The sequence below is a fragment of the Schistocerca piceifrons genome, chromosome 2, assembly GCF_021461385.2.
Source record: "Schistocerca piceifrons isolate TAMUIC-IGC-003096 chromosome 2, iqSchPice1.1, whole genome shotgun sequence".
Lineage (NCBI taxonomy): Eukaryota > Metazoa > Arthropoda > Insecta > Orthoptera > Acrididae > Schistocerca > Schistocerca piceifrons.
The window spans coordinates 199485012-199497430 of record NC_060139.1 but is presented as its reverse complement, the minus strand read 5'-3'; the positions used below and the strand labels follow the sequence as shown (position 1 = coordinate 199497430).

General features: G+C 39.5%; 1 long non-coding RNA gene across 1 annotated transcript in view; it reads right to left on the bottom strand.

Moving 5' to 3' along the window:
• Positions 1–11949, bottom strand: part of LOC124774966 — a 28163-nt gene extending 16214 nt beyond the window's left edge. The window contains exon 1 of the long non-coding RNA XR_007015577.1: positions 11921–11949. This is a non-coding gene — a long non-coding RNA (uncharacterized LOC124774966). The remainder of the gene's footprint in view (positions 1–11920) is intronic.
• Between the last annotated feature and the right edge of the window lie 470 nt (positions 11950–12419).

The following is a 12419-nucleotide window of genomic DNA, read 5'->3' as shown; positions in this document are numbered from 1 at the left end:
GACTTGCCATCCCCATCCCTTAATGACCAGCCAATAGATAACGGTTATTTCTCATTGATAATCATATAAATAAATAAATAAATAGTAAATATTAAGTGAGCAGTGGCAGATGCTATTATCTTCTCTTCTAGTTACGTAAGATCTAGAAAGAGGCCCTTACACACAACAGCTTTGAAATCCAGATCAGTGCCATTCTTACACATAGTCTTAAGATTTGCATATAGTATAATCACATTATATGATCATATTCAAAAAACTTTAGGATCTCTGATTTCTTTTGAACAGTCCTTGTATGCCTAGAGCACATGCATTGGGATGAAGCATTCTGACTGATTGCAGCACTCAGATCATCTTGGACTCCACTAAGCATTAATTGCAGGCACACTCACACTGGGACAGAGAGAATATTTTTGTTTGCTGCTCCCTTCCCAACCAGCACTATTATGATTAATGATTGGCAGACCAGAGTGTCCACTGTAAGTAAACAAGAGGTGAGCCCCAGTACAGCATAGCAGTGTGTAGTTGCTCCTGAGATGTGAAACTGATCAGTAGGGATGTGAAAGGTGGCAATGGTTGTATAGATGGAATGCACCAATAACAGCAGTTTATTAAATAAGAATCATAGCAGAATCTAGCTGCACTGATGACAATTTTTGTGTCACGGAGATGGTAGTGTTGAAAGGTTTGTGATGAAGAGCAGGGCCTAATACAACAAGATTATGATCATAATGTTGGGGAAGTGCAAGCATTTTTGAAAAGGGATATTTTGGTGGAGATGCTTGATAATATTGGGAAGTAGGTAGGTTCAGCTAAGTCTGAAGTTGGTTCAGTTAAGTCTGAAGCTAGTTCAGGTAAATCTGAAGTAAGTTCAGTTAAATTAGATATGGTGTGGATTCAGTTAAATCAGTTAAACTGCAGCTGAATTCTGTTAGAGACAAGATCAAGGAGGATACAAATGCTATCAAAACATTTGTCAAAATTACATGTTTAAAGCTGGTGGTAGGTGTAAAACATCAGCCAAAATTGTACTGAATGCTTTCCCAGAAAATTATTTTGAACAGTTAATTCAGGAGCCCACACAAAATGTAAATATTTGACCTCTTAGCAACAAATAATACTGAGCAAATAGGGAACATCAGGGATTGTGACCACAAGGTTGATGTAACGATACTGAATACTGTACATCCAAAGCTACCAAAAATAAATGCAAGACAAATCTACTTTAAAAAACAGGTAAAAATTTGCTTCATACCTCCTTTCAATCTGGTTATATACATACAGGCCAAGTGTGGTTTGATTTCAAAGAAATAGTATCAACAACAACCGAGATATATATATATATATATATACACACCATATAATTAGTAAGAGATAGGACTGATCCCTAATGGTAGACAAAATGAGTTACTCATTGACATGAGTACTAAAAGAAATCCACTAACTTTTGGTTACACGATAACCACACTAATGTAAAGGCTGTAAATTCAACTAAATACATAGAGATTACAGTTATGAATAATTTAAGTTGGTAGAATCACACAGCTAATGCTGTGGGGAAAACAAACCAAAGAGAGTGATTTATTGGCCGAACATTAGAAAGTGCAACAGGTTTAATAAAGAGACTGCTTACACCACACTTATCGCCCTCTTCCAGAGTATAGGTGTATGGTGTGGTATCGGCATCAGGTGAGACTGACACAGGACAGCAAAAAAGTTCAAAGAAGGAAGCTCATCTTGTATTATTGCAAAATAGAAGGGAGAGCACTACTGCCATATTATGTGAGTTGGGATGGCTCATTAAGACAAAGGAATTTTGTATTGCAGCAGAACCTTTTCATAAAATTTCAATCACTAACTTTCTCCTCTGATTGCAAAAATATTCTGTTGGTGCCCACCTACATAGGGAGAAATGATCATCATGATAAAATAAGAGAAATCAGATCTCTCAAGGAAGATTTACATGCCCTTTTTTTCTTGTGCCATTTGAGGGTAGAACAGTTGAGAAATACCCTGAAGTTGGTTCAGTGAACCCTCTGCCAGGCACTTAACTGTGAATTGCAGAGTAATAATGTAGATGTAGATGTAATGCTTTCTAATGATTTCAATAATAGTCCTGTAGAGTTGGCCAGCAACGTAATGACATTGGAATCTTTGTAGAAAAACATATTATAGTAATACAGAGTCATTGTGATGAGAACCATGAAGTAGTTAAAGCAGAAGGAGGAAGCAAATTGTCCCAGGAGGTAGAAAATAAATGAACAAATGTTGAAAAGTATGTTAGAGCAGTATGTAGTAAGGGAACTAATGGTGGTAGTAGTAGTAATAGTCCATGCATGCATGCAGAAAGCTTGCTTGTGAAATGTAAAATGTTTTGTAGATCTAATCCTGTGAGAAATGAGAATCCTGTAGAGTTTGTGAAAGATTTTAGTAATGTGTTACCCAGTTGTTGGCTGAATAAAAAGAAAGTGTCATATTTCGATAATGATGCATATTGGTAGGCAGCAGAAGAGGTAGAGTTCGGTACGTCATTATCAGAATTGGAATCCAAGATCCTGACTGAATTTTGGTCTAAGGATAAACAGCAATCTATATTGAGGGATTTCACACAAGTGAAGAGACACAACCTTAAGACAGTTAGCTTGAAGAGATGCTGGAATAGATGTTGTGGCTCTTAAGAATAAATTGCCTGCCTAGGTAAGGAAAGTATAATGTAAATGGATAGATAAAGAATCTATTCAACAAGCAGTGGCAGGGGAACACACACACAAAAGGGTTTAACTTTTACAAGCTTTCGGAGCCAGTGACTCCTTCTTCTGGCAGAAGAGTTGAAGAGGAAGGAAGAGGGGTGAAGGAAAAGGACTGGAGAGGTTTAGGAAAACCCAGCAACGATCCAAGGAACCATGGTAGATTTCATAGACTCAATGATAGAAGTCAATGTGGAGTTCACAGAATGGGAGTAAATAATAGAAATTAGAGAGACAGAGAATGCCAAAGAGGGGGTGCTCCCAAAATATGGATAGAAATGTTGTATCCAAGACAGAGGTGAGAGGAGTCTTTGGGTTTTGCACACCTTCAGCACAGAAGCATTGTTGTCAGCCGTATAAGAGTTCTAACAGAGAGAGAAAGAGTTGTGATTTGAACACACTGTGGACAGCTTGAAACGGATATTTTCAAAAAGTTTGCATTACTGTTGCTGTTTGTGGTGTAAATTTGTGTTGGCTTAACGGGACCAATAAAGAACTGACATTGAAATTTAAGTTAGTGCTTGTTTATTTCACATCACACGACATGCAAGTGACTGATGAACTTGTATAATATTAAAAACCTACCTTCAGTATTATCTGGCTAGTTTACAAACTGTTTGACAAGACTGATGCTATAGGTAGAGATTTGATGTTTTTTTATCTGTTCAAGTAAGGTTAAGTTCGTAGCATTTAATTATATCACACCCCCATTGCCCCCTCCCCTTTGCGGGCTTTCAAATACAAAATGAAATAGTGTGGTGGTGGCCCTCAACTACGAACCCAGAGCCTCAGAGATGAAATGTTAAAAGTTTTGGCTGGTTTTGTGGTCTAGGGGCTGGGATATGTAGTTGCTGCAGTACAAACCAGATACTGCTGAGTCTACAATATGCAATATGAATATACAGATGAGTTGAATGGTCGAATGTTCCTATCACTCGGCAATTGAGAATTTTGAACGTAATATAGACATCTATAAATGAAAGACTGTAATTAAATAAATTCTGTAGATACTCTTTTAACAACTTAAAATGATGAGTACAATGGCAGAAGTACCTTTAAGAATGTCCTTTATTACTGTAAAACACTTATTGGTGTCAATGGTCCAGCAATTAAATAAAATATAAGTTGATTAACAGTGAAACACTTCATGTAATTAGTTATGAACAACACCATAGCTCATGAAATATTCACTTCTAAACACATACTATGTCTTCACTGCAGAAGCCATGAAAATCTCACAAGTGCACAAGTTGGCACTATGAAATATTTCTATCTCCTGTGACCACACGCAAACTGCTCCACTTTCCAAGTCTTTCCCGCGACCGTGCGTCTGTCGCACCGTACTGTCCAGGACTGTCCTGTGTCCTCTCCCGTACTGTCCAGAACTCCTCTGTTCTCTCTCTATATGATGCTCCTCCCCCACTTCCATATAGTCTCTCCAAGTGTCCTTTTTGGAACAATCACTGTGATTGGCTAGAGTGCTCCCGCCCTGTCTCCAAGCCAACGCACACTCACAAGCATAATGAAACACATTCGAAATACTGGATTTACATTTAAATAACTTCAAATTAAATAAATATTCCTGTGACTGGACTTTAAACACGCTCTAACACACATTATCAAATACATAAACTAATTAAATAAACATATATCAAAGGAATAGAACAGACGTAAGCCAGTAGTCTAATGTCTCTGTGCTTTCTAAAACACAGTAAATAATTGACCAATTTCTTCATGAATAGTATATATCGGATATAAACAAAGACATAGATGAATAAATACACTCCTGGAAATTGAAATAAGAACACCGTGAATTCATTGTCCCAGGAAGGGGAAACTTTATTGACACATTCCTGGCGTCAGATACATCACATGATCACACTGACAGAACCACAGGCACATAGACACAGGCAACAGAGCATGCACAATGTCAGCACTAGTACAGTGTATATCCACCTTTCGCAGCAATGCAGGCTGCTATTCTCCCATGGAGACGATCGTAGAGATGCTGGATGTAGTCCTGTGGAACGGCTTGCCATGCCATTTCCACCTGGCGCCTCAGTTGGACCAGCGTTCGTGCTGGACGTGCAGACCGCGTGAGACGACGCTTCATCCAGTCCCAAACATGCTCAATGGGGGACAGATCCAGAGGTCTTGCTGGCCAGGGTAGTTGACTTACACCTTCTAGAGCACGTTGGGTGGCACGGGATACATGCGGACGTGCATTGTCCTGTTGGAACAGCAAGTTCCCTTGCCGGTCTAGGAATAGTAGAACGATGGGTTCAATGACGGTTTGGATGTACCGTGCACTATTCAGTGTCCCCTCGACGATCACCAGTGGTGTACGGCCAGTGTAGGAGATCGCTCCCCACACCATGATGCCGGGTGTTGGCCCTGTGTGCCTCGGTCGTATGCAGTCCTGATTGTGGCGCTCACCTGCACGGCGCCAAACACGCATACGACCATCATTGGCACCAAGGCAGAAGCGACTCTCATCGCTGAAGACGACACATCTCCATTCGTCCCTCCATTCACGCCTGTCGCGACACCACTGGAGGCGGGCTGCACGATCTTGGGGCGTGAGCGGAAGACGGCCTAACGGTGTGCGGGACCGTAGCCCAGCTTCATGGAGACGGTTGCGGATGGTCCTCGCCGATACCCCAGGAGCAACAGTGTCCCTAATTTGCTGGGAAGTGGCGGTGCGGTCCCCTACGGCACTGTGTAGGATCCTACGGTCTTGGCGTGCATCCGTGTGTCGCTGCGGTCCGGTCCCAGGTCGACGGGCACGTGCACCTTCCGCCGACCACTGGCGACAACATCGATGTACTGTGGAGACCTCACGCCCCACGTGTTGAGCAATTCGGCGGTATGTCCACCCGGCCTCCCGCATGCCCACTATACGCCCTCGCTCAAAGTCCGTCAACGGTTCACGTCCACGCTGTCGCGGCATGCTACCAGTGTTAAAGACTGCGATGGAGCTCCGTATGCCACGGCAAACTGGCTGACACTGACGGCGGCGGTGCACAAATGCTGCGCAGCTAGCGCCATTCGACGGCCAACACCGCGGTTCCTGGTGTGTCCGCTGTGCCGTGCGTGTGATCATTGCTTGTACAGCCCTCTTGCAGTGTCCGGAGCATGTATGGTGGGTCTGACACACCGGTGTCAATGTGTTCTTTTTTCCATTTCCAGGACTGTATATTTATAAGCATACTGCTATTGTTTTTTCTTGTAACTGTGGAGTACTTATGGCCTGACGCGATTGATATTAATCAGTCACTTTGACCTCCAATAACTCATGTACTATTTAAGTTACATATCTGTGATTTATACAAATTTAGGTTTACACTAATAGCTTTCTAAAGACATGTTGATTGACAAAATCAGATGAACCGTTTAGATTTTGGAAATTCAGAACTGGGTGTTACTTGTATAATTTATTACCAGACACTAAACTTTAAACTAATAGAGATATTGAAAATCTGATCACACCCTCAGAATTGTCAATCATATAATGGTAATGTAGATGTTTATTTTTAAGGTATCATGATTCCTCTGGCTATTATTAATTTCTACATGAGCTGTATAATGTCTGCCATTATGGTTTTCTGAAGTATGCCATCTTTGGCACTCCATGGCATACAAATCTCCTTCCTCAACACAAAGCCCATTCCACAACACAGAATCAACATGGAATTCCCAGCCATGTGGTCAGTCTGGACCATGTGCTGGGGCTACCCCTCTTGCTCCGGCTAATTTACAGCACCACGCCGTCACTGATGAGCCCTGTCCTTGCGGCCATGCAACTCCGAACTTAGAATATTTTCAGGGCGCCTCAACTCGCCTGTTACCTCACACTCTCTCAGATACAAAATTGGCTCATAGTACAGTTCCAGTTTAATGTTTAATAGTATGTATGTTTTAAGTATAATTATGTGAAACTTGAAATCAAAATAAAAAACCATACAAAAGTAGATAATTATAACATCATAAGATCAGTAACAATATTGTGTAATAACAATTTAAATAGACTAAAAGGGGATGTTGAACATATACAGAGATGGTCAGCACAAGTGGTCACAGCTTTGTTTTACCCACAGGAGGGTATCACAGAGATTTTGAAAGAATTGAACTGTTAGTTTCCATCTATTTCAAGAGCCTATCACAAGAAAGTCTACTAACAATGTTTCAACAGCCATATTTAAGTGATGACGCTAGTAATATACTAAACCCACTACATATTGCTCCCATATGGATTATGAGGACAAGATTAGATTAATTACAGCATGCACAGAGGTATCTGAACAATCATTCTTTCTGCACTCCATACATGAATGGAATGGGAAAAAGCACTAATAACTGGTTGAACGGGTCATACTCTTTGTCATGCATGTCACTGTGGTTTGCAGAGGATTGGTGAGTTAAGATGTGAAGGACCAGATCCTCTATATAGCCCTTTGTCTGAACAGTGATGAGATGTGGGTCCTTTTACTGTATCACTTAATGAATGCTGTGTATCCCTTGTGTAAAGACTGAATCTATAATAAATCCTTTGATAAAATACAGCAGACAATTATTTTCACTTACAATATGTCATAAAATTTTATGTATTGCTAACACATTACACAGAGACAAGTTGCAAGATATGTTTAGTTTAAAAAAATGGTCATACCTGTAAATCAGCTGGTCAACTGAATGGAATTTTCACTCTCAGCTGAGTGCACGCTGATTTGAAACTTCCTGGCAGATTAAAACTGTGTACTGGACTGAGACTCAAACTCAGGCAAAGGTCCTGAGTTCTAGTCTTGGTCTGGCACACAGCTTTATTCTGACAGGAAGTTTCAGCTGGTCAGCTGCTGATGATGCCTGTAGACAGACATTCTTTCTGATATGTGAATTCCAATGTTTCAAAAACTGAGCGGAATACACAAAGATCATTTAATAATTAATCCAACACATTTTTTTCTGAAAGCAGATTGGTTTTATTCAGGATTCCAGTACACCATATTATTCCCCACTCTTTTGGCTGAAAAACCCTGTTTTTCAACAAAATCTCCATTCAGTGTGCTGGCTTTGTGCCACCTTATTGGGAGTGCCTATAAACCTGCATGCTACCACTCTACTGGTTGTCATTGGCGCCAACATCTTGCTGCATCAATAACCTCCCCAACATCTTTGAGCTGCTTCCTGTGGAGTGCATCCTTCATTGGGCCAAACAGTTGCAAGTCAGAAGATGCAAGATCTGGGCTGTAGGGTAGATGAGAAAGAACAGTCCAGTGAAGTTTTATGAGCTCATATCAGGTGCACAGACTTGTTTGAGACCTTGCATTGTCATGAAGAAGTGGAAGTTTATTTGCATTTTTGTGGTGACAAACATGCTGAAACTGTTTCTTCAATTTCCTGAGGGTAGTACAATACACTTCTGAGTTGATCATTTTACCATGAAGGAGGACATCAAACAGAATAACTCCTTGAGTCACAGAAAACTGTCACCATGACTTTGCTGGCTGAGAGTGTGGCCTTGAACTTTTTCATCAAAGGAAACATGGTGTGGTGCCACTCCATGGATTGCAGTTTTGTTTCCGATTCAAAGTGATGAACCCTGTTTCGTCACATATGATGATGTTTGACAAAAAATTGTCATGAACAGCCTTGTAACATTCAATCAATTTTGCACAGATGGTTCTTTGTTGCTTTTTATGATCTTCTGTTAGGCCTGTGTGGAATCCAGCAGGCACACAGTTTTGAATACCCCAACTGGTAGGCGAGTGTGTCAGGACTACCAACAAAGACACCCAATTGTGGAGCAACGTGTTTAATTGTGATCTGTTGATCACCTTGAATGAGAGTGTGCACACATGCCAACATTGCAGTATTCACATTTGTGTGCAACTGGCTGGTGTATGGGAGATTGGACAGGTTTGCACAACCTTGTTGAGATAATGACAGACACCTTGCCCAATGGCTCACCACGTTTTTGTTCACAGCCATTCTCTGTAGACATTCTGTAAGCATCTATGAATATCTGTGATGCTCTGTTTCTGCCAGCAGAAACTCAGTCACAGCTCCCTGCTTGGAACACACTTCCGAAGCCTACATATAGTGCTGGTATCGATTGGAACGTCATGAAACTATAGGGACTAAAGTAGGAATATTCCAGGATGTCCCACAACAAATTCTGCGTTCAAATGTTGATGATGTTGAGACAGCAACAAGCCACAAATTTATTTTAAGTTCCTTTATTCAAAAGGTACGGTTACCGGTTTCAAATCATTACAATTCATTGTCAGACAGCTTTCATGCTTTCATTAGAACATAAGGTGCAGTTTTTACTGATTAGTTGTCCTAAAATATAAATAATACATCATTATAAGCATGTCACACAGATGGTTGCATTACAGATTTGTACTGGGATATGACTCCCGCGAAATGTCAGTTTTGAGTACTTGTTTTCATAGTTTTCATCCAGAAGACGGCGTTCATAGTTTTTGCCACTGAGTACATTTGCACCACATTCCTACCATTTCACACATAAATTTGTATCACTGAGCATTTCATATTTGTCACAGAACAGACTTCTAACATGTACTGCATGTTTTGATAGATACAAAGTGTTTACAAACATATGAATGTCAAAGATGCTATGAAATATCGTAACATTATAAAAATGTCCCATGTTTGGAAAAAGATCATATATTCACTTATGCAACTGCAATGCCTTTTACGCCAGTATAGAGAGAATGATTTTGTGAATATTAGAATATCAGAGCAAATACCGCTACACTAATTATAAAGATGTCCCATGTTAAAGATTTAGGAATACTATTTGCTTTGGAGGGTGGAAAATAATTTTTGGAAATTTTTCAGGGAAGGGGTGTTAGCCAACTCAATTTGTTCATTAAGGATATAGTATGGAGTGCTGTTCTTGAGTGTGTATATTTCTATTTCTTCCATTATATTCATAGCACCTCCCTTTTCTGCCATATGTAAAATTTTTAGGTTGTTCTCAATGTTTCTCACTGAATGGTTTTCTTCAGCAATATGGGCTACAAATGCAGATTTGTTCAAGTTGCCAAGTCTTAAAGCATCAATGTGTTCTTTGTATCTAACTTCAAAACTTCTGCCTGTCTGTCCAGTGTAGAATTTTGGGCATGTATCACATTTGAGCTAGTATTTTCCTGATTTACTGTAGGGGTTCTTGGAGGTGTTTACATCATGGATTACTTTTTCTTGTAATGTAGCATTTGTGGAAAAGCTGATTGTGACATTTTTCTTTTTAAAGAAGTTTGCTATTTGGTATGATAGTGGTCGTATGAATGGGAGAGCAACATATTTGGGTTTGACTTCTGTGGCGCGCTGATATGGTTTAGAGTGCATGTTGTGTGGATTGCTAAGTGGATCTGTGGTTTTTGTTTGCATATTGTTGTGGAGTTTTTCTATTATTATGGGTTTATATCTATTATTATGAGCAACTGTTTTAATTATATTGATTTCATTTTGTTGGTCTGTGTCATTTGTTGGTACTTTTTTAATTCGATGTACCATGGCTCTGAAATATGCCATTTTTTGTTGGCGGGGGTGCCAAGATGAGTTGTCAATACTGACCTCCGTGGTGGTAGGTTTTCTGTAAATACTGAATTGATGTTTATGGTTATTATTACAAATCTTCAGGTCAAGAAAGTTAATGCTTTTATTAGTTTCATGTTCAACTGTGACTTTAATATTTTTGTACATTTTGCTTGGATCTACTGCTAATGGATCAATTTCATTGTGCCATCAAAAAGAAAGACTGTATCATCAACATATCTTCTGAAGTAGATTATTTTGTTTGAGATGTGCTGGTTGGTTGAGAAGAATTTTTGTTCTATATGGTTGATGTAAATATCAGCCAATATCCCAGCCAAGCTACTTCCCATTGCCAAACCATCATGTTGTTGGTACAGCTTGTTGTTGAAGCTAAAGTAATTATGCTCTAGAATAAGTGTAAGTATTTCTTGTTCATAGGTCTCTGCAATACTAATTTTCTTATATTGAGGCAGGTTGTTTCTTATAAGGTTAATAGTCTCCTTGACAGGGATGTTCGTGTATAGGTTGACTATGTCTAGTGATGGTAATTTAGCTGTTGGTGGGATGTGGATGTCTTTAATTAAGCTTATGAGTTCATTTGTGTTATGTGTGGTGTAGGTACTTTCAAATGTATACCGGTAGTATCTGGTAATGAGGTCTTTTAGTTCACGACTTATGACATATGCAGGGCTGTTTCTTGAGTTAACAATCAGGCAAATGGGACAATTTTCTTTGTGAACCTTTGGCTGTGCATGAAGTTTTGATGCTGAGGGATTCATTGTTATACAGTTACATACTTCATATTTGTTCAGTAAAAAGTTACAGTTTTGTAATAGCTTACAGAGTTTAATTTAGAGTTTTATTGTAGGATCTGACTTTATTTCAGTAATATTGTTGCTACAGAAAAATTGTAAGGCTTTCTCTATGTATTCTCTTTCATGCATTATGATTAAAGAATTTCCTTTGTCAGCCTTTATTATGAGTGCTTTCCTTTCAGATAGTTTACTGTTAATATTTTTCAAATCTTCCAATTCAGTGTTTTGGCGGGTATTATTTGCTTGTAGTTGTTTCATTACCAGTTTATTTGCCATGTATGTGAGTGCATTTTTCTCACTTGTGTCTAGTTTTGCTGTGTCCCATGCAAGTTTTGTGCAGGCTATGAGATTTGTAACACTGTGATTACTGAGATTTGCTGCAAGATTATGTTTCAGACCTTTATTTAATAAAGTAAGTTCACTGTTGCTGAATTCTGCATTTTTTCAACTGAAACTGGCTGAGAAAAAAATAACTCATTGAACACACCTCTTATGTGAAGGAAAAGCAGTAGATGAACAATTCCTCACTGCTAAGTGAGGAAGCAGCATGTATTTACAAAGAAACAGCTTTTTTATTGCTTTTTGTTCATTTACAGTTAGCACAACCAGTACAAGAAAAACCAGTTTAAATATAGGTAATATATTCTATACAATTAGTCCTGATAGCTTCTTGTCTCTGTTAATGCTTATTATGACTGTGTAGATTCTACTTCCTGATAGGACCTGTGGAATATTGTATTTAAGTGGACAGTCATCACAGCTATTAGGTACATTACCATTTACAAATGGTATACTTACTGGAGAAATTGGGACTGAGATCTATGTACGTTGCTAAAAAGCCAGTTGGTTCAGCTCCACTCATAGCAACAGCTGCTGTGAGGCAGATAGTGGCCATAACTGAGTTGCAGCTAGAGAAGGCCAACCCCAGCATGAAGATGCCTTGCAGCGTGTTTGCTGACAACAGAGAAAAACCGAGAATGGTAAATACAGTGAAACAGCTCACCATTGGAAACAAAACTTAATAAGTAATAACATTATTTAACATCAAGTGTAGTCAGCCACACACTGAAGAGCCAAAGAAACTGATACACCTGCCTAATATCATGTAGGGCCCCACGAGAATGCAGAAGTGCTGCAGCATGACATGCCATGGACTCCATTAATGTCTGAAGTAATGCTGGAGGGAACAGACACCATGAACCCTGCTGGGCTGTTTGTAAATCCATAAGAGTGTGAGGGGGTGGAGATCTCTTCTGAACAGCACGTTCCAAGGAATCCCAGATTTGCTTAATAATGT